Genomic DNA, 21,260 nt, shown 5'->3' on the forward strand with positions numbered 1-21,260 from the left:
CTCACCAGAGTACTAAGTTTAATCAGAAAATAGTGCTCCACCTTTGCAGAACGGTCACTGAGAGGGGGGAAAGAGAAAAGTGGGAGCCTGAAACTCTGTGGAAGGTGACAACGTGGCCTCCAGCAGCCTGCCCAGCACCTGTGAGCACTGTGCAGGGCAGCAGCTGATCCTTTCGCTAGCAAAAGGAGGAAACCAAGTCCTAGAAGTTATCCTGGGCAGGAAGCAAAGGGGCTCTGTGATGCGGCACTTCAGGTAGGTGGGGCAGGGTACAGCTAAGATGAAAAAGCAATTATTTTTACTTTGGGGGGCGGAGGGGAGGTGTATTCATGAGCCCTCCTATTACAATTTACTAGGAAAAATGCACGGTTTGCTTAACTTCGATATTGTTTTGTTTAAGGAGAGAGACAAGGAAGTGAAAAATGAAAAATACGAAAAATATCGAAGGAAAAGGAAAAACTATTCAGGCAGGGAAGTTTCACCAGGAGCAGCTTCAGGGCACACAGCACCAATGACGCTGATGCAGGCAGCCCATTTCCATGCTGCACAGAGCCTGCTGTCCCTGCTGTCCCGAGGCTGGTCCAGGAGCTCCTGGGTCACCACTGCTGACCCAAAGCAGGACCCACGGCCACCAAGCCCCATCCTGGCTGTGGGTTGGTGCCTGCGGGAGTCAACCTGGGGCACCCTGTGCAAACCCAGCCCCAACGATGGCCCTGCCAAGGCCCCCAGCAGCCTGAGGAGAGGCCCGAGAGCAGCAGGCACCAATCCCCCCCGCACAGCAAAGCTCCTTTCCATGAGCATCCATCCCACGCTGCTCGGCGTGGCGGAGCAACGGGGGGCACGCGGTTAATGCTTGCCCTGCTGTGTCCCTCGGCCACCCGTCCGAGGGATGCAGCATCTGTCCCCTAGTGATTAGCCAACTGCTAATCACGCAGAGGGAGAGCTATAAATAGCAAGTGCTTGGGAAAAGCTGCCTTTCGCCTGCTGGCTCTCCCACCACGTTGGCTTCCCTCTGCAGGGTTTGGCCCCAAGGAGGAGTGCAGAGACCTGGGGCTTTGCGCCAGACACCCACGTGTGCATTTGGTCACATCAAGATCCTGGGTGGAGAAGGGTCCTACATGCTCCCACGAGCTTGGAGAGATGCCCTGCCCATGTTAAAGGGTGTCCCAGAGCCCACAGCATCCCTCAAGGCATAAAGAAGTGACAGCTTGTGTCCCCAAAGCCATGTCGGGATCTGCCACAGGAGCTGCCCGCGTGCCCCAGCGTGTGGTGTAAGTGACGTGATGCAACTTGTCACAAAGACGCACGCCCCGACACCCCAAGAAGGGTTTTCTCTTTACGCAGAGGGAAAAGGTTAATGAAGCAAAACGGCCCGACTGGCATCATGTGGATGCCTAGGGGTTAAAAGGCTCCTACACCAGGAAACCACTTCTGTAGCTAGAAGACTTGGAGAATTGGTGTTTACATCTCATGTTACCAAAGCTCCGGCCACTTGGGATCACTGAAGAACTTGGGAAGATGCCATCAGCCCTTCCACCGCCCTCCAGTCCCAACCCAGGGACCCCAGTGCCTGGCTGAGTCCCGAGTAGCACAAGCAGAAGGAAAGCAAACTGGATTTTGGGGATGAAAGGCAGATGTACCCACCCTAGGGGTCTCTAAGCTTTCCAGCCCTAAACCACAGCAGGATTTGCCTTCAGCCCTGAGGCCCTGCAAGCAATAGGGCCAGGCAGGGAGTGGGGCTTTTGGACCCATTTGTGATGGTGGCTGCAGGATGCGCTCCGAGGGGGCGTTTGTCAAGCGCTGCACGTTCCCTGCTGGAAATTACAGTACTCAAGGGTGAGGAAGGACTCAAGCACCAAAGCTTTAATTTTAGTCAAGGCACTTCTTGAGTAAGCACTTTATTTATCTCTGCCCTTAAAAATGCTTGCGAGTCTATGACTTAGTATTAAATTTTCTTAGTGACTGTTCTTCTGCTACCAAAAATCTGAATTTTCTGGGCAATTCCAGCATTACTCCTCCTTTAGAGGCTCCCCCACCCTTCTGGCTTGTCCCATTCCCAAAGGAAAGTTCCCGTGCTCTCCTTTCCCTGCTTTCTGATCCTTTTGCTGTCCCTGGAGCATCACCAGGGCAGTTGCTTGGGCAAGATTTAGGAACCAGGGCAGTCACAGCTCAGAAAACACAGGATGATTTTGTTCCAAGCCTGCAGGACACAGAGCCCACGCTCCCCTGGGTTTGAGAGGGTCAACCTGGAAATCACCAGAGCCACGAGCAGACCTCCCACCCACCCCAACACCATCCCCTGCCTCCCATCTCCGAGCCCCGTAACTGGATCGCATGCAGGTGTCACCGACAAGACAGGAACACACCTGCTGGTGGTTAATCCTGTAAGTGAGCTGTATTTACACACACCAGCTCTTTCCCCCAGCCCGGCTGAGGGCCCTGGAGCCGTGATATCACCTTACAGCCAGCTGAGGTGTGCAGGCACCGCGTCCCCCATCCATGCCCCCAGGAGGGCTGGAGACCTGGCTGTGGCCACGAGCTGGGGCTCAGCCCAAATCCCACCAACATCTCCCCAAAAAAAGCTTGTGGAGGTAATGGAGCTGCTCTGTCCTCCCCAGACACAGCCGTGGAGCACATCTGGTTTCCGTGTTGTGCAAAATGCCTTTGACATTTCATTTCAAACCCCAGGCATTTAAACGGCGGTGACGGAGCAAAGCAGCAGCAAATCTGACATTTCATCGCTGAGCCCTGACACACAGACTTCAGCCAGCACTACGACACGGAACAGTGTCGCAGTGTCGCAGGGAAATGCGAGGGGACCCAGAAAGACACAGCAATTCTTCAAAACCTTATATAAAAATGTAAATACGGTTATCTGGAAGATTACTTGAAGGATTAAGTCTGCTTCTCTCAGCGGCACTGGAATTTCCTCTCGAAATGCTGGGTAACCAGTTCTCCTTGCCCCCTGCACACCAGGATCCTAATTACAGGTGGGGAGTCAGGAAGGAGTCAGCAGCTCTCATCTGCACTCCCTAACCAGTCCCTCTGCACTGTAATCGAGCTCACAGCTCTGAAATCCAACAAAAAAATACCTTTTCTTGGACTATGCTCTCAGCATAAAGTGTGTCTTGTAGAGATCTTCCAAGAAGGGCAAGCCAAATATCACAGACCCCAGTGTCAGCCAACTATCCCGAGGAAAACCACCTCACCGCCCCATCTGGGCACTTCTAATAAACCCTTTTGCCCCCCTCAAATCCCACCTGGGACATCTTTGCCGGAGATGCTCATCTCCTACAAGTTCCTTTGCTCCCCTTCCCTCCCATTTCCCCACACCACATATTTAACCAATTTTTTCCCCCAGCCGCAGCAGCCGTCAGTGCAAGGTGGTCAACGCGTCTCCCACCCTCCTGTGCCATCGCCTTGGCCCCGTCCCCACCTCCTGGCCTCACACCTGCAACCCCGAGCGGCAGACAGCACGGTGCAGCAGCGATGCTGTGAAATCAGGCTTTATTTATCACCCCGAGCAGCAGCCTGTGCTCGGAGCTAGCAGGGAAACACCATCCCCTGGTATTCCGCAGCAGCGCCGCGGGGAACTTGCCTTTGCACGTTCCCTAGCACATTTTTACATTACTCCATCTGAAATTCTCACCCTTCGCGAGGCGGTCATTAATATTGCCAGCACAGCCGCTCCATCTGCCTTCGGAGCCCCCTCCAACATGGCAATAAGTTAATTGGTAGAAGCATTTGGCTTCCACATCATGAAGTTGGCACAAAAACAGCTTTTAACCTTCAGGACCGAGTACAGGATGCAGATTACTTGTTCCCTGTGCTGGAAAAATAAAAATAAAAGGGTTGGTTATGCACGCTGCGGGCCAGGGCTGGCGCCTGCTGGTGATTTGAAGAGGCCAAACGAGTGCAGAGGCAGCAGGGCACAGCCAGCACCGTGCTCAGCGCCCTTCCTGGGAGCTGTGCCCGGAGCGCTGCCCTCCCACGCCACCAGTGCCATTGCCGGCACCTGGGAATGGGAAGCAAAAGCAACTGGTTTGTGCCCTGGGGAGGTGCGGATGGGCACCCAGACAGCGTAGGTGCCAGCAATAATTGATGGATAAAGTAACCGAAGATAAAAACCCACCACCACCACTGCAAGGCTGACCATTTTTTTACCATCTGTGCAAGCTCGCTCTGAGACCGCAAGCAGGATTTAGCCAGGAGGTCAGCTTCAAGCAGGGGATGCACGAGCCAAGGAGCCTTATCTGCCTTCTCTGGGCTGCAAAAACATTTCCAACATCCCATATTCTGGAAGACGGGAAACACATGTCCTACAGACCCTGGCGAAGGTGAACCTCTCCCTGACAAGAAGTGGAATTGGGGGGAAATGTTTGCTGGATAAACAGTGGGATTTAAAGATAGGATTTAAAGATAAATGGAAAACAAAGGAAAGGATGCCTTGAATATTCAATTCTTCCGCTGTCTCATCTCAAATTCATCCTGCCAAGCTCTGCACTGTGGAGACAAACTGCTGCAAGTGTTAAGTGTGAAATATCGCCCTAAAAGCCATTAAAACACTGCAGCTGACAAGAAACAAGGACTAATTAGGAGGGATTGGGAATGAAGGGCTAAATCAGCAATTTTCTCGAGTTCTGCAAGCCAAAGCTTGAACCAAAACGTGACACTGGTTTTCTAGCACCCCACCGCTCCTCTTTTCCCTCCGGCAGCACCCAGGGAGGGAGAAGCCATCAGGGAGCCCCTGAGACCACCAGCACGGGGCAGCTCAGGGCAGCCTGGAGCCACGGCTGTGTCCCCGTGCGTGGCCCTGGTTGGGCTCCAGCTGGCGGCTGCTGCAAGCCCTGGCCCAGACGCTGCTCAAGGGGAGCCCATGCTCAGCCAGGGCTTTTCTAAAGCCATTCCCAGGCTCTTTCCTTGACTTCTCTCGGACAGAAGTTGATCTGGAAATGCAGAGCATGTCCCGCGCTGGCTGAAGCAATACGGAAAATAGTAAACGTTTTTCACGTGGCTTTGGAAGGAGTCGTGCTCTTTTCTTCCAGCACCAACCCCACCGAAGTTTTCCAGGTGGGGTTATCCTCACACTGAAGGAGCCATCAATCCAAAGGAAAGCTGCACACTCACTTTTGATTTTAAAAACAGAGAGAATTTGAGTTTTTTTTTGACCAAAAATGCGCACAGAGAACCACGTGGACCTGGATCACCATTAAAGGGGGAAAACCACAAATCACTGGTTCCAAGTTTCCCATTTTTCTGTCTCGTGCAGCCTGAAGCTTTCCCTGGTCTGCAGCTCCTGAGGCAGCAGCAGAGCGCATGCACCCATCCAGCACCCATGGGACCCCAAGGCTGGGGCTGGCTTCTCTGTGCCGCCGTGCTCAGCTCCCCTGGGAATTCAGGGCACTGAAGAGCCCAGCCCGTTCCGGCATTTCCCTGCTTTAAGACTTCGTTACAAACCTTGATAAGGCAAGCGTATGCTCAAAAGATAGCCACATGAAAAAATCATCTCTCCCCAGAGATATTTTCACAGCTCATTTATTAAACCCCCTCAAAGAACAGAGGGGGAAAGCCAGCTTCGATTGTTTTCGAGCAGTAACAAGGGACACGAGAGTTCATTTTTGCCTTCTGGTCTTGCTGCTAGTTTCACTCCTAACAAGCCGAACTTCAAGGCAACGCAGTTATCGCATGAGCAGCTTGATTTTAAAACCAGCACGAACAAAGGGAGAGCTAGCCACGAGTCGGATCACTTCTGGGCTGATCCTGTACTCCCCGGCTGCATCTTCAGATCCGATCCTACCAGGCTGCTGGCTCCAGAGCTACGCTTTAATTTCTTTAATTTAAGGATGGGATTTTCACGCTCATTTACAGACAAGCCCGTGCTTGGTACTACAAAGCCGTGGAGCAACACCATCCCCACCAGAAAGCTCCAAGGGGCTTCTGTTAATGAGCTTCAGCTCGGTCCCATGCAGCACCAGATGGGATTTTTGCCTGGATCCGTGAGGGCAGCAATGGGGTTTTCCAGGTGCTCTTGTCCCACTTGCAGCATCTCTCACCTGGCTGCAGGAGGAGGTAGCTGATCCTAATCCTTGCTCACTCGGCCAGCGCTTCCCAAAGAAACTCCGTAACTCACCCAAATCTGCCAGAACCGAGCCCATTGAGGCAGCTCAGCAGAGCCAGAATATTTTTTCCACTGCTCATAAAACACTCCTTTTTATGATCTTACGATTACAAACAGCTGTTTATTTTGCCAGTTAGCTTTTTTAGAAGCATTCTTTCCAACGCATAATGAAAAGTGTCAGGCATTTTCCAGGAATTTTCAGAGCAGAGAAAGTTTGGCACTCGCTTCTTTGAGAATCGCTGAAAGGGGGCAATTAGCTTAAGAACAAGCATCTATTCTGGGTAGCAAGCTCAGGATCCGTCATCTGGCATCCAAACAGGCACCATGTGACAAGTGGATGCCGAGCAGTCAGAGCCTCCCTCCCGCTCAGGCATGCATACAATTCCCATAATGTCTGCCTCCCAGCCTGCGCTCAGAGCTGGGCAAACCTGCAGGCAGCTGTAACCCTTGCTTTTCTTCCCGTCTTTTTGTTGAGAAAGCTGCAAACGAGCCGGCTGAATGCCGCAGCCTGCGAGGTGTAGCCAGGTCCCCCTGCCTGGGCAGGAATTGGGGGCTGCAAGGGGCAGCGAGGGGCTTTCAACCCCTGCACTCAGCATTTTCTGCGAGATTAGCACATGTTTTGTCCTCTCCACCACGCAGCAGGTGGGACCAAATGCAAAGACTGCCACCACGGTCAGCTCAAGCAGCAAAATGAATCCAGGGCGGAGGAACCAGGGGCACAAACACACCCCCGGGTTGGCACCGGGGCTGTGCTGCGAGCATCTCCGCGGCGTTAAATCGCGTCAGCCACCCCGACTAACACATTTCCACCATCAGAAGCTTCACGCCTTGAAAAACACAAGAGAGATGCGAGCTCTGATGCTTTAACAACCGAGGATTTCCATGCAGGAGGAACAAACCCTGCCCAAACGTGCCCAGGCAGCCCTAAATCCACTCGGGGCTTTGCACTCCATCGTGCAGCGGGATCGGAGCGGGACGGTTCCAGGCAGGGGTTTGGGGTCACCACCAACCCCCCCAGCATCACTCTGAGCCCCCCAGCCTCTCGCCAGCACCCTGCGGGAGTGCAGCACTTGTGTGTGCCCATGGCAACCTGCGCTCATGCGCACAGCCGCCTGCAGGAGCAAAAAGGGGGGGAATTTGGTCCCCACCTCAAAAATTATTCATGAGAAATTAGAGAGAGCTACAGCAGCCCCCCTCCCCCCCAAGGGTCCTTTCCCCCAGCCCTGCTGGGGAGCAGCAAGGCAGAGGACCTTCCTCTCTGCTCCCCTTGGCAAAAAGCAGTTAATTTAGAATTAAAAAAGGGCAGGAGCCTTTTCTTGGGGTGTCAGCTCCCAAGTGCAAGTTTGCACCTCTTCCCCCTCGAGCAGGCAGAGAGGGTTTGCTTCGAGCCAGCCCTGCTCAGGTCCCACCGCACCTCCTGGGAAGCCATCACACACCCCTCAGCCTCATCTCAGCCATTTTCTGCTAATTATCTTCTACACACTTGCATGCAAATTCTTCCTACAGTGAGAGATGTGTGGAAACGGATTTGCCACCCTCAGGGGTGCAGCGGTGCGAGCATCCCCCTCCATCTCTGTTCACTCCTGCTCCCCTCCCATTAGGGCTGCCAGGTGCTGCTGGGGCCTGGGGAGGTCACCGTGTGCTCTGCCCTTCTCGCCTGTTCCTCTCCAGTTGGCCACTAGATAGCCCCTGGTGGCTAGTGGCTCCTGCCTCTCCATCGCCACAGCTCAGCGTGAGCCTGGGGTTATAACTCGGGGCTGTGCGGTCGTGGCATGGAAGGTAAAATGCCAGGGCAAGGGGAGAGGGAACCCAAGATGCAGCCAAATTGAGCTTATCCAGAGACTTTGCTTCCTGCATTCCCAGTATCAGACGCCTCGGGGGCAGGAGGGAGGTGGGTTTGTCCCACACCTGGGCTACCTGCAGTTGTGGGACCAGGAAGGATGCTGCCCCTAACAGATTTCTATGGGATGTGCTCTGAAAACAAGCCAGCAGCCAACACGGCTGTTGTTATTGGGGTATTTGGGTGGGTTTGGGTTTCCCTGTGAATTGTTCAAGAGGTTTCCGTTTTAATCAGACCGAATTACAGCCACAGGCAAGTCTGGTGCATATAACTCACCACGGCTCCTCCTGAGCAACCTGGCTGCAGCTACACCCAAACCATCTCACCTGGGGGCTGCGTGGAGACCTGGAGCAGCTCAGGGAGGAGGAGAGGACGCATTTGCACGCCAGGAAGGGACAAGCAAGAGGCAATGGCATCCTCCTCGTACACCCCAGCTCCCAAGAGCACCTGGCAGGAGGGAGGAGAGCGGAGAGGCAGATTTCCAAGTCACCAGCTAGCGCACGCCTCCTGCGTTCCTCCCAAGGCACTCAGCGAGGTGCACGGAGATTTCGGAGGGCTGCTGGAGCCTGAACGTCCCTCTGCAAGGAGGGCTTGGGCACAGCCAAGCAGACAAAGCCTGCCACTAAAAGGTAATGAAGGAGCGGGATGGACCTGACTGCACTAAGCTTACACCTGCACTGCTGCTGCTCCACCACCTGCAAAAAAAAAAAGGCTTATTAAGGACCCGAGCAGCCAGGATAACACTTCCACATCTTGCTCTATAGCTCTCTGGATTAAAAGAGAAGCATCCTAATCAAATCCCACACATTTCTAATGAACTCGGTCTCTGCACAGCCTCCTCCCCCCGCAGAGGATGGGGCTGTCTCCATCCAGGCCCAGCGTCAGCGCCCCGGTGACGAGCGGCGCCGAGAGCAGGGATTGAGGTGTTCGATGCGCACGTCAGCCCTGCGTGACTTGGACAGGAAGGAAAGGCAAGAAAGTCAAACGAGACGCTGCGATGACAGATGAAAACCCAGCCAGCTCGCCCCTGCAGCATCCCAACCCGGCCAAAGGCAGTCGGAGCAGCAGGGGCTGCACGAGGCAGTCGGGTGCCCCACGGAGCTGCAGGAGCCCAGCCCTGCTTCAAGGTGACCCCCCTCGTGCCCCGGGGGGGCCCTCGAGCAGGAGGCATGAGCAGACTTTCCTGCCCGTCCTACTGCAAATGCCTTTTGTCTGGGTGCCTGAGGACCTGCCCGGGTGCCACCTCCACCCCAGCTCCTTACAGGCTGCTCCGAGGGCAGAGGGAGCTGCCTACCTGTGCCTCTGCCGTTTTAGACCTGATTTTCCCCTCCAGAGCTCAGCTGAGGGTGCTCAGGCTCCTCCAGCCCTCACAACCGTGTGCCAGGCTGCCGGCACCTCCTGCACTGCTGCAGAGCATCCTTTCCTTGTCCCCCCCGTGCCCCTGCCTGACACAGGGCTGTGTTATCCCCACCCTGGTGAGCAGCAGAAGGCACAATAGCAGTTATTAATAACCCCGACTCTCTCCTCCCTGCTCTTGCTGGATTTCCCTCATGAATAACGCAGGAGCTGAGGCTCAGGACACTGCCCACTCTGTCCCCTGCCACCCCCACGCCAGCAGGGAGGGGGCTCGAGTGCCAGCCAGGGCCTGTCCCCGTGTCCTGGGCACCAGCACCGCCGGGACGGGGGGGTTTTGTTCCCAGATGCAGCTTCCTTTTGTTCCAGCCCCGCCGGGAGCGATGTGACAGCCTCACGCATTGCAGGGCTGGGAAGGCAGAGAGCAGAGCTCCCGCGGGTGCCGGAGAGCCCATGGATGGAGACTTCCAAGCCAGAGATTTTAGAGCATTTCACCAAAATTTCAGCTTTATTGTCACGCTCACCGACAGCAGCTTCTCATTTTACTGGCATGCAAACAGCACCAGTAAAGGAAGGGTGAGGAGAGTCGCAGGGAGCCTCAGCATCTGGGCAGCTCCTGGGTTGCTCAGCCCCAACCCTGCTGCTACCCATCCTGAAGTGCCAGAGAGCGGTTTTGATGAAGCTCCCCGCCCTGCCCTGCAGCCACAGAGCTGACATCCCCGAAATGCAGACCTCACAGGTGCTGCTGAGAATGTTCTTTGCTGCAAAGCACGAGATGAAGGCTCAAAAGCTCAAACTGCTCCAGGTCAAACAAGGAAGCCGAGGAGGAGCTGGCCCACATTTGGAGCGCACACGCTCCATCCCAACCCACGGACAGCACAGCTTTTCTGGCTTCTCCCAGCTGTGGCTACAAACAACAAAAACTCACTTGGAGCTCTCAAGCAGAGCAGAAAATGCAAGGCGTGCCACAGAGCCAAGCTCCAAACACCTCTTGCGAATCCTTCCTGCACCCAAACACCCGAAGCATCCTTGAGTCTGCGTGCCTGGTGCAAGGTGTCCCACCTTGGTGCCCGATTACACCCACCCAGTGGCCACGCCAGCCCCGTTCTGCACACCACAAGACCACGGCACAACGCCCTGCGAGCACAAGCAAACGGAGCAGACCCGCTTTGCTCCAGCCACCCTGCTGAATCACTTACTGCATTGCTGGCGAGGAATTTCCCTGATCCTTGTGAGGCTCAAGCCCGAGACCCGGCGTGCAGCCGCAGCAGCTGCGTGCTTAACTCGTGCAGCATCGCGCACCAAAGGCATTCGGAGCCCGGGAGCTGATAATTACCTCCCAGCAGGATTCGGCGCAGCCTGCACCAGCCTTGCCCTGCATATAATTAATGGCACCTCGCGCAGCTAAATGCTTTGCTGCCAGCCAGACTCGAGCTGCCAAGGGAGAAGCTTTTTCCCCCAGGATGGGGTCAGCTGGGGCGCAGCGGTACCCGGGCTGTGAAGGGGGTGACTCGGGGAAGGGGCCAAGCTCGGCTCCGTGCACCCCAAGCACCGGCAGCGGGTGCTGAGCAGCCAAACACAAACGGTTTTTCCTCATCACTCCCCCCATGGCACAAAGGGACTCAGGGCAGGGTGGAGGGGAAGCCAAGGTAAAACAGAGGGCAAGCTACAAGGCATGGGGTCGGCAGGCAGGGAAGAGGACAGGGAGCAAGACCCTGCACCAAGGGGGCTTTAACCCCCATGAGACCCCCACTGCAGCAGCGTTGTGCTCCCCCCAGTAAAACCAGTGCTGAGGCACCGTGACCGAGAGGGGCCCCAACTCCGCAGGACAGCCTGTACCAGGGCACGGGGACACGTGGGATTTGCCTTTCTGAATGGAGAGCTGGGAGATCGCTCCCCCCCACCCCATAAACGCTTCCCTGGCCCACGCTTCCACCAGCTGTGGGTGGAAACCACTGAAAACTCGCTTTGAGCCATCAGGTCAAAATTCCCATCCATTACTCCGGTCCGAGACAAGAGAAGGGCTGAAATTCTTCTTCAATCCAGCCCTGATGTGAAAAAAATCCCCCAAATCTGCACCTCGGATCCTTTTCAGGCTCCTTCGCCCTCGCCGTGCATCCTGTGTTTCGCCAGCAGCTTTTAAAGAGCCGGCCACAAAACGTCGAAGAGAGGTGATTTAATTAAAAAATGAGCACAGCCCGCATATGCATCCCAGTTCCTCTGGTAATTAGGAAACAGATGGGGGAAGGAGGGGGGGGGGAGAGGAATCTTTGTTAGGTTAATTGTTTGAAGTCACTAAATGAAATATAGGTGGCCTGATTTCCCTGGGGGACTGTACGCAAACTTAAGTATAGACTTTTGCAGGGAATAAAAAAAAAAGGGGGTTTTCCCCATGAAGGGCAGCAGAAGATTATGACTAATCAGGCAAGAACAGAAGTGATAAACCCCAGGAAAAAAAACAAAACAAAACAAAAACAACAACAACAAAGCTCCCCTTTGTAGTTTCAGATGAGGAATTGACCAATCTGATCCACAACTTCATTACCATCTTATTAAAACGCTATTTCCATTTTCCTGATTAAATGGGTGCGAGCAGAGAAGTCTTTGCGGTGCTGGCTGTCCTCCAGAGGCAGCAGTGCTGAGGGGTCAAAGCCCCGGGGGAGCTCGGGTGACACTTTTTAAGAAAACGCTTTGGTTTTGCTTCCTGGAGCCCAAAGGTGCCCTCCAAGGGCGCATCTTCCTCGCAGCTCGGATGTACCAATAACCTGATATTTCGGAGCAAACACAGCAATATCTCCACGGCTTCCCAGCTCTTGTTATTAATGCTCTCTGGATGCCATATGCCAAAGGGTGCGTTCTTATCTCCGCAAGCAAGAGGGCTCAATCCTTCCCCCCCCCCAAAAAAAAACCAAAAAACAGTGCTCTAAAACTTGCCCTTTAGAGACAGTTACAGCTCCAGTAACTGTAAGCCTCAGCCAGCTGATCAGTGTTACTAGTGACGGCTAATTTAATCAAAAACCCAATGAAATCTTGGATTTGGGGGGTTATTCCGACTTTCTCCCCCATCAAAAGGCATCGTAGGCACCACCAACCGATCCCGGTCTGACTCCGCTGCCTGCAGCTCTCATTAAGCCCGAGTTGCTGCCGGGTTAATTACACGGCCAGCCCTGCTGATCCGGATTATTCTGAGCGGGCAGCGCCCACGGGGAAGCCAGCAATCCCAACCAGCTTTCAAACCCCGAGAAAATTAGAGGGGGGCTGGAAACGAGAAGGATAAGGGGTAAGTGCAATGGGGCAATGAGAGCAAGACGGGGCCTCTGGATTTGCAACCCTAAGCTCCACTCCTGCCATCCGATTAGAATTTCGGTCTCTGCTTTGCTCAGTACCCAGGCAATGCTTTCCTGCTGTCTGGTGAAATTAAACCACGATCCGGCCTCTCGTGGGGTAAGCACCGGAGAGGCACAAGTAAAATCTGAGTTTAAGAGCTGAAATTTCTTTTAATCTGCAAAGATGCCTGAGGCAGGTCCTGAGCTGACCCATCGCGATACCAAAGAAAACGAGCACGGCGCGGGGCTACGCTGCAGGAACAGCCAGCAGAGCAGCCTGCTGAGGACATCAGCAACATTGCCACGGCTGCTGGGGTCGTTCAGGCACACTCAGTCCCCATGCCCAGCACTGAGAATTATGAGGTTTGACCTTGCCGTTGTGCCCACATCCTCTGGGAGCAGGGTTGGCTCTGCCTGCTCCTCCCGATGGGGCTACGGCTGCTGGAGGCTGCAGTGTCTGTGTGGCATCACCTAGAGATGCTCCCAGGACATTCCCCTGACCCCAAATCTTGGCTGATAATCCCCAATCCTGACCTTTACAGCAGCACACTCGCACGAGACAAATTGCTGAAGGTTTCCCAGCTGCTGGTGATGGGCAGGCGAGAAGCACGTCAGGAAGCATGGAAGGGACATCGAGCCTGGCAGGAGGCGATGGCCTCGGCGTGGTGGTGGGTGGTCAGAAGCAGGGCTCGTTGCCAGCAAAAATTCATCCCTGGCTTGATGACTGAAGCCACCAGGGATTAGCTCAGCCCAATCTCTCTATTGCTTTAAGTCGCGGACGGTGCTAGCTGCAGGCCTGGGAGATAGGGAGTAATGCGGACAAACAGAGGCTCCCCCGGGAAGACGAGCCATGCTCTCTTTTCAGGATCCATGAAATCCCATTGATTGCTTACAGGCTTGCTCTGAGCAAGGAGAGTCCACTGTAGCCGGTTCCTCCTTCCCCCCAGAGGAGCCCAAAGAGGCTTTTAGAAGCCGTCACGTTTCAGGGATAATTAGCTGCTGGAGAGGGGCTGGCGGTTTGCATTCATGGGGCGAATGCCCACAAGTCAGCAATGAGCGCAGGGAAAATCCTCGACTCCTTGCACAGACCTCACTTGGTGCTTTATCAGGGCCTGAACATGCCCAGGATGGCAGCTGGGAAACAATTCTAGCTTAGCACAAAGCTGTTTATCAAACAAGATGCATTTCTTGTTCCCTGAAATGGCAACACGCAGGAGCTAACTGCCTTCTGCTTGCTTGGCCCTGCAAACCTCCCGCAGTCACACAGGACAAGTTTGGGGATCCTGCAAAGTTTCTGACCAGAATAAATTAACCAGATATCTCTCCTGCCTTTGTCGTGAAGGAAACAGCAAAGACAAAGCGGCTGTTATTTTCTAGTGCTTGAACTTGGTGCAGTTTCTCGGTATTGCTTTCCTGCCTGCTGTCCCTCCTTATGGGGCTCCTTACAGATTGCCATGATACAGAGAGAGCAGGAGGCACGAGGAAGGGGTGGGAGCACAGAAGGAAACCCAGGGATCTCATTTTACCCATAACCAAAGGCAAATCATCTCCTCTCCAGCCCCAGCTCCTCTCCAGGAAGAAGACGCCTTTCATCTGCCTCGTTAATACTTCAGGCTATATTCTAAAAACCCTGTGAAAGTCCCAATTAACAGTTTAACGCATCTTCAGCCTGCTTGTGAGCCATGGCTACTCTGCTCCTGGTTTATTCTCATTTCAGTGATCTTTTCTAGCTGAGAAACTCCTTGCACACCAGCTCTGCCTGCACCCCTGGCTCCGTGCAGCACACCCAGCTGCAGGGCAGGACCAGGGGGTGCTTTGCACCCAAAAGGCACCTGAGAAAAGGGCTTTGGCCACAGCCCAGATCTGCACGGGGGTGCTGAGGACGTGGGCTGAGCAGCAGGAAGGAGCCCGTGCTCTTATACTGGGTGGTCTCGGGGCTGCGCTGCTGCAGCCAGCAGTGGTGGGATGGAGCCACAGCTGCCAGCGCCGGGCTATAATTAGGCACAAGCACATGCTGATGGCAGCCAAACTCCAAAAAGCCTTTCTTTTGCCCTCTAGAGCCCGATGTTGAAGACGACCATGGATTTGTCACAGATTGCGATTCAGAAATAGAAAGACGATGGCACGCGTTGCTCCGAGCTGCACGGGGTCCCTCGGCACCGGGACAATTAGGATTTTACTCAGGTGTCAGATTCAGTTTGCCTGAGATCAGAACTGTGTTTATCCCTAAGACAAATCCCCCTCTACAGCAAGCTCTCGAGCAAAGGCTCATAGCAGCCCGTAGCCAGAGCCAGCCCGGCCGGCCCCGAACCGCCACCCCGTCCCCATAGGACATCTGGCCAACGCTGCCCACCCCATTGTGGGAGGTAATTGCGCCTTGGGGCTCCATCTGCCTTCCCACATCTCAACATCTGCTCAGAATCAATAGCAGGGAGCATCGCCAGCACCAGTGGACCCCGCTCGGCGGGACAATAGGCAGCGTCAGGCCATGCTCTCACTGCTCTTCTCGGCTCCCTGGCACGCAGCTCCGTGGCTGTGCACCCACCACATCCCTGCTGCTTCCCCGAGCTGCTTCATTTTGCCAGAGCTTCTGATTGAGAACCAGGATTTGCCGTGAATCAGCTGGCATACGTTGGCTTGAGCTGAGCAAGAGCAGTATTTTAATGCACTCAGCAGCCACAAACTGCATGTTTTGTGCTAATCCGGTACTTTTAGAGAGCCTCCAGGTTTCTTGACGTGAGGAGAAACACAAGCCAGTCTCTGTAACATGGATAGAGGTTGGGAATTGGCACCCAGCTCATCCCCACCATGCCAGGAGGGAAAACATAGCCTTGGCCTGCCAGGGCAGGGGAATGGGGCAATTTGGGACCTCACGTCCCCAGATGGCTATGAGTGTGCTGTCCTGGGCTGCTCACCCAGATAACCCATTGCTCCAGCAACAGGCAGCACAAAGGCAAAGCCTCCCCCTGCAGAGCGTGAGGAATCGCTGCTGGGGACGGCCAGGAGGTTGCAAAGGGGCACAACCACCCCGTGACCCTGTGCCCTGGTTTGGGGGGCTGGCAGCTCTGAGGGTTTCCAGAACACCAGAGACCAGCTTGATTTTCTCCTGGATGAAAGTTCCAGCTTGATTTTCCCTCTGTCAGGCATTTCTGCCTGTTGCAGCAGAGGGAGCACAGCGCATCCCCCCCCCCCCCGATATGACTGCACACAGCTACGCCAAGCACTTCTCAGCCTCCAAGCCTCCATGAGCTCCACTGATGCTCTCTGCCACCACCAGCAGCCCAAAGCCTCCCTTAAGTCAAGTCACGCCACCCCTGCCTAAGCATGTCAGGGATTAGACACTGAAAAGTTCATTAGTGCCATTTCCCTGCTTATCACAGGCTGAGCCCAGCACAGAGGGGGGGAGAGCGGGGACACCAAGGGCTGGTCAGCTGCGAGGACGCTGTCCTGGGCTGCGCTAAGTGGAAGTGACACGCTGCCCTGTGCAGCGGGTGGCTGGAGCTGACGCTGTGTATGTGCTGTCTGCCTCAAACACGGGGATGATGCTAATCTCTGCCCATGATATGCACCCGCTGGTCAGCGCGGGTTAAACACCCTCCTGCGCCAGCAACCTGCTGCATCCCTTCCCGGAGCGCTTCCCCTGATGGGAGGCAGCCAAGATCCCGATGGCACAGGGGGGCTGCTGAGGGAGTGGGAGCCAGCTCCTCGCCCTCCCCGGGGGCAGCATGGGGCTTGGACACCCCCCTGCTCCTTGCCCACAGGCACACTGCAGACTTCTCCACATTTGCTGGGTCTGGCTGCCTGCGAACCCTCACGCCCTCAATACACCCTGAAACCACAGGATAAAGTCATACAGGGAGAACTGGGAGAACAAGGGGCACCGTGCAGCGGGAAGGCCCCAGAAACCCACCCCAGCACCTCCTGGTCTGCCCTGTCCCCCAGGAGGACACCAGCACGCAGACGCGGCCCAGTTCTGGCACGGCACCTCCAGGCCCGCAGGGGCCTGCGGCAGGGAGCAGCTGACTGCAGCAGAGCGTGGCAGTCGCCCCGAGATTTGTCCTCAGGACTGCACCAAGCAGCTGGGGACAGGCCATTTTCCTCCCCACGGCCACAGTAACTACAAAGATACCCGCGGTTCCTTTGCCACCAGCCCAGAGCAGGTCTTGCACAAAGCTGTGTGCTGTAAAAACTGTGCCCAGGCCTGCGAGGTGCCAGCACAGGGGCTGGAATCCCACCTCACAGCACATCACTAAAGGGGCAGCTTCAGGAAAAGGAAAGGGCTGAGAAGAGACAGAGAGAGATCTGTTACCCCTTTTCTGTCGAACATCCCCTTCCTGCAGGGTCACACATGGTTACCCTTCTTTTACCTTAACCAGAGGTATTTTTAAGAGGCCACGCTGTCACTCAGAGGACTGGCGGGGGAACACAGAACTTTCCGGCCACACACCAGCAGCGCATTCAGCAAGCTGAGGGAGCCCCAGGAATTTCCTTCCCCCCAAGGCATCCCCGGCACCCACCTTGACATCAGCAGACAGAAGCCGACCTCACAAAGCGCAGGAGCCCTCGGTGCCCTCCTGGGCCCTGCGAGCTCCAGCACAGTGCTCGGGGGCCATCTCAGCACACTAATATCAAATTCTAGCAAGCAAAACCACGTCTAAGCTGCAATAAAGCAGGAGCTGGGCTACCAGAGGTTCCTGAGAACAAGGAAGAAGATCCTTCAGCAGTGCGAGGGAAGGGAAATGCCATTTAAAACCAGACACCGCTCTGGCAAAGGCCAGATTGAATGAAGACTAAATAAGAGCTGACAAGCTGACATTTGAAAATGCAATTAGCTGCCTTGTAGAACCACCCTGTTATCTTATTGTTAATTATATGTTTGCTCAGTCTAAGAGGCAATACATTTATTTAAAATTCACTCTCAGGCTCTCCTGCTTTGACTGGTCCCTTCAACCAAAGACTCCTGTCCTCCCCCCTCCCCACCCAAACGCTACCTCGTGGGTTACAGCAAGCTCGATTCCCACAACAGGACCATGCTATTGTGTGTTATGTAACTGCCATTATAAACATGATTTTGGGGAAGGCAGCGAGTTAATTCCCAAGGTAGGAGGTGCTTGGGAACAACTGGATGCCAAGGAGAGAGCTGAGGCTACATTAATTCCCCACTTGCACATTCCCAGACAGGTGCCAGCCCTCCCCAGAAGCGATGAGCCCAGTTCCTGTGCTGAACTCAAATAAACTCTTCCTGCAGCCACTTGATCTAAGTTCCGCAATCAGAGAATTATTTGTTATTGCACAGGTCCCTAACTCCTCTCCTAATTGTGATAAAGATGTCTTTTAAACATATTAGAGCGATCATGGCCATTTTATGGACAGAAACATAATTCACATCTGTTTGTCTTGCAAGCCAAGCTAGGAGGAAGAAAAAAAAAAAGCATGCCAGCTGAGCAAACATAGAGATCTCCTGAGTAAAAATCTGCCAGAAAGAAAGCAAAGGCTCCCCAGCTCCTCCAGCACTCACAGGAACCTGTCCCACCTCCGTTCAAAGACCAAGGCTCTGTAGGAAGGTTGGTCTTGGAGAGGGAGGTTAGAGCAGTGAGGCAGATGAGGAAACAGTGGCACACGAAACGTGACATTAGGGAGAAGCCTGCTGGACTGAGCTCCTGCCAGATTAGCCTCCCAGCTGTCACCACGGTCAGAATTCAGAAGAGGTCAACCAGAATACATAGCCGTGGACCCAGCTGCTGATATAGCTGGGGAACATAATTCTGTGGGCCTTGGCATCTGGACACCAGACCTGCCACTGGGAGACATCAGGCTGGGACGTGCAACAGGACTTTCAAGGGCTCTTTTGCTGCACAGATGTTGTCTCATAATAAGAGCAGCCCCTGCATTTTGTATCAGCTCATGCGTGAATTAACTAAGTTTAGTCTTGCTGGGCATAAGGAAGGAACCACTTAGTTTTGACAGGAAGTTCAGCCTTAGATATTTTAATACAAAATTTATATTCACTAGATGCAGCGGAAGGAGAAAATAAGATTATCAGTTTATTAAGTAGGTTGATTTGACACAGCTTTCAGGATGTTGTTCTCAGTGCATGTTCGCCTGAATAGCTTTGCTGCAGAGGGCATCAAATCCTACCTGGCCACACCGCTGTGAATTTGCGGTGGGAGAAGTGAGAACAAGCCACGACTTCAGCCCCCAGGCACGCTGTGGGACTTGCAACTCAACTACAGGAGACTGCTCCAAAGGACAGTGCCCAGACACAGTCTGGGGCATGCCAGAAGCATCATGAAGGCAGGGCTGGCCTGAGAGGAGCGTCAGGGGTCCCGTGCATGCTGCCACACGTGCACGGCTACAAAGCCTCGGTTCTCTCACCCCCCTCCCTCCCACTGGCTTGCACACATCTGTGAGCACGTCACAGGGACTCGCACAGAAGCCAATGAGCTTGCAACAAGCAGGCTTTGTTGCTGGGTCTGTTGGGAATCTGAAAGCAAGATTTCACGAATCCTGACACCATTTAAGTGACAGCAAGAAAGAGAGCTTTTTCTGTGCCCTTAACTCAATAAGGGCACAGCTCAGCATACAGATGTGTCTTTATCAACTGCAGAGCCACGCTGTGCTGCTCGGCGTGTTAGTAACTCTCCCAGCTATCACAAACAGGGCTGTGTAATTAAATGCAAGGCGGCTCGTGGTACCATACCCTACTGAGGATCTGCTAAGAGCCTGTGGAACAAGATGCGGGCTGTCTCCAAGTCGTAATCAGCCAAATTTCTTTATGAGGAATGGCATTTTTCACCACTCACACACCAGAGCACGGGCAGCTCCTCATTCACTGAGCAGACTACACAAAGCTTCCAGGGGCAAGTCAAGAGTCAGGGCTGGTCTTCACTTTTTCAGCTCGTTGGGCGAGAAGGGAGCAATGTAATTTCTTTCCCTCCCTTCACCCATCCCACACCCCCAGGCTGTGTGAATATCCAATAAAAGCTACTTGACTGCCATGCCCATAACTGTAAATCCATGTACATGAGGAGAGGTGCTCAAAGTGACTCAGGGAGGGAGGGCTTCGGTTTGGCTCCTGCTGGTGGAAACCCTTAAGGCAGCAGGACCACAAAACAATTCTGTGTGGAAGGGACTACAACAGGTCATCTAGCCCAGCTGTCTGCTGAGAGCAGGACCAGCTGTAAGGTGCGATCAGGCTGCTCAGCTCTTCGCCCATACTAGTGATAGGACTAAAGGCAGCGAGCCCCCGGCACAGAGCTCAGCACCCTGGAGAGCGGCGGCCCCGCACCGCTGCGGCCGGGAAGGCTCCGAGCCCCCGGACCCCCAGAGCTCAAAGGGGTCTGAAACCACCCCGACCCCCTGCCTGCAACCCCAGCATCCTAATTACAGGTGGGATTGAGTGCCGGGCACCAAGGGCTCTTTGAGACCTTGAACTAAAAGCTCGGCCGGGTGACGCCGTGAAATCAAACCCCCGTGGTTCAGCTGGGAAAGTTGTCTTGTAGCCACATTCATGGGATTCTTGTCCGGAGGTTGCTTTGCTGACTTAACTCGAATTTCTTGTAACAGAACATGTATTCACTTATCATCAAGTGATTTGTTGTCTTGAATAGTTTCCTCTGGGAAAAGCTCCAGATCAGGTCTTTTGCGTTCACTTCTCACTAATTCCCTGAGCAAATCAGTGTTTAAGCATTGCTCCTTGCTGAAACGAGGGGCTGGGATCCTCTCTCAGGCTCACACCACCATGTGTGGGTTTGTGCATGTCCAACAAACATTTACATGGGAAGTGAAAATACTTACATGGGAAGATCTTTTCTTAAAAATCTTTAAGAGCAGGGAGTGTGCATCCTACTTGTGCACCCAGACAACATCAGGACACCAAGCAAATTAAAAGGAGGGCTTGAATGCTTGGTCAAGAGCACTGCTCTTTGTAATGCCCAGAATGCCAAAGCTGCTTTTCCTCCGTAAGGACAAACCATATAATATGGAGGAAAACCATTAAGGCACTAACCCTTTGTTTGGTAGTTTCCCCATTTTTTGAGGCCCTGCATTCTGCTTTTAACTTCGAGATGCTCAAGGTCATTGGAATAATTGGGAAAAGTAAATATTTCCTAACAGGAAGGGGATTTCACTGCATTTTATGTCAGATTCAAGGAGAATCCTATCTACCTCACAGCTCATGCTGCAACTGCCAGCCCTGCCCATCCATGCCAGGGCATTTCAGGAGGAACAGAATATGCAGGCTGACAGGGAGACAGTATCACGCTTGCTGTGACTTAGAAAGTCTGTAGGAACCCATCACTCCCCATGCTGGAAGCCTGCAAAATCTCCTGTCAAGGAGGCATGAAGCAGGAGAAAACCTGCCAGGAATTCAAATGAACCTCCAGGATGGAGCAGCTTGCACCGAGGCTCGGGGTTATGCTCTCTGTAAGGATCAATGCTGCTTCCAAAGGTGGCAGAGCAGCATCTAGGACAGCTGGTGCTAGGTAAATATCAGCTATACCTACGCCAGGCTTTGCAAATGAGATTATTCGTTGCCTGTGACAAAGAAGGGCAGTGCCACTGGAGCAGGGCTGCAGGAGGTGAGCCCCTCGCAGCCTGCAGAAGCCTTCATGTATGAACCTGCCAA

General features: G+C 54.0%; 1 protein-coding gene across 21 annotated transcripts in view; it reads right to left on the reverse strand.

Moving 5' to 3' along the window:
• NFASC (neurofascin) overlaps positions 1-21,260 on the reverse strand; it is an 82,957-nt gene that overhangs the window by 57,405 nt on the left and 4,292 nt on the right. Inside the window, exon 1 of one of the 21 annotated variants that reach the window (XM_072028330.1) lies at positions 10,508-10,605. The exons of 18 other annotated variants lie outside the window; for them this stretch is intronic. The gene's annotated coding sequence lies outside the window, so the exon portion shown is untranslated. Of the gene's footprint in view, positions 1-3,646; positions 3,665-8,281; positions 8,586-10,507; positions 10,606-21,260 lie in introns of those variants that run through there. 2 more of the 21 variants (XM_072028331.1, XM_072028332.1) reach the window with 2 other exon arrangements.

The sequence above is a fragment of the Anas platyrhynchos genome, chromosome 27 (assembly GCF_047663525.1).
Source record: "Anas platyrhynchos isolate ZD024472 breed Pekin duck chromosome 27, IASCAAS_PekinDuck_T2T, whole genome shotgun sequence".
NCBI classification, from domain to species: Eukaryota; Metazoa; Chordata; class Aves; order Anseriformes; family Anatidae; genus Anas; species Anas platyrhynchos.